The following is a 392-nucleotide window of genomic DNA, read 5'->3' on the forward strand; positions in this document are numbered from 1 at the left end:
AAATCTTTAGATTAAATACACATGAGATTTAGATGCAGAAAACTTTAGTCAAGGGGTGAGAAGGAATACATTTATTTAAGGAAGTTAAAAATAAGGCAATTGAACATTAAAACTTTTTATGGTACGCCATTAGTTGAAAGATTTATAAGTATCAAGAATGGTAATAAAATCCACGTTTTTCAATTCAAGTGTGATGTTGGAAGTTCTGATAATAGAATCATTCAGCACATGTCCCTATCATTTCTGTCTAACAAAAGATAATATTTACAATTGTCCAGAAAAATTCAACTTGCAAGAAATATCTACAAAGAAGTCACCCAAACACATAGTTTATATTTATCAATGCACTTGGTGCAGTTAACTTGATCATAGAAGTTACAATTGGTCTCTAA

Source organism: Equus quagga, chromosome 14 (assembly GCF_021613505.1).
Source record: "Equus quagga isolate Etosha38 chromosome 14, UCLA_HA_Equagga_1.0, whole genome shotgun sequence".
NCBI classification, from domain to species: Eukaryota; Metazoa; Chordata; class Mammalia; order Perissodactyla; family Equidae; genus Equus; species Equus quagga.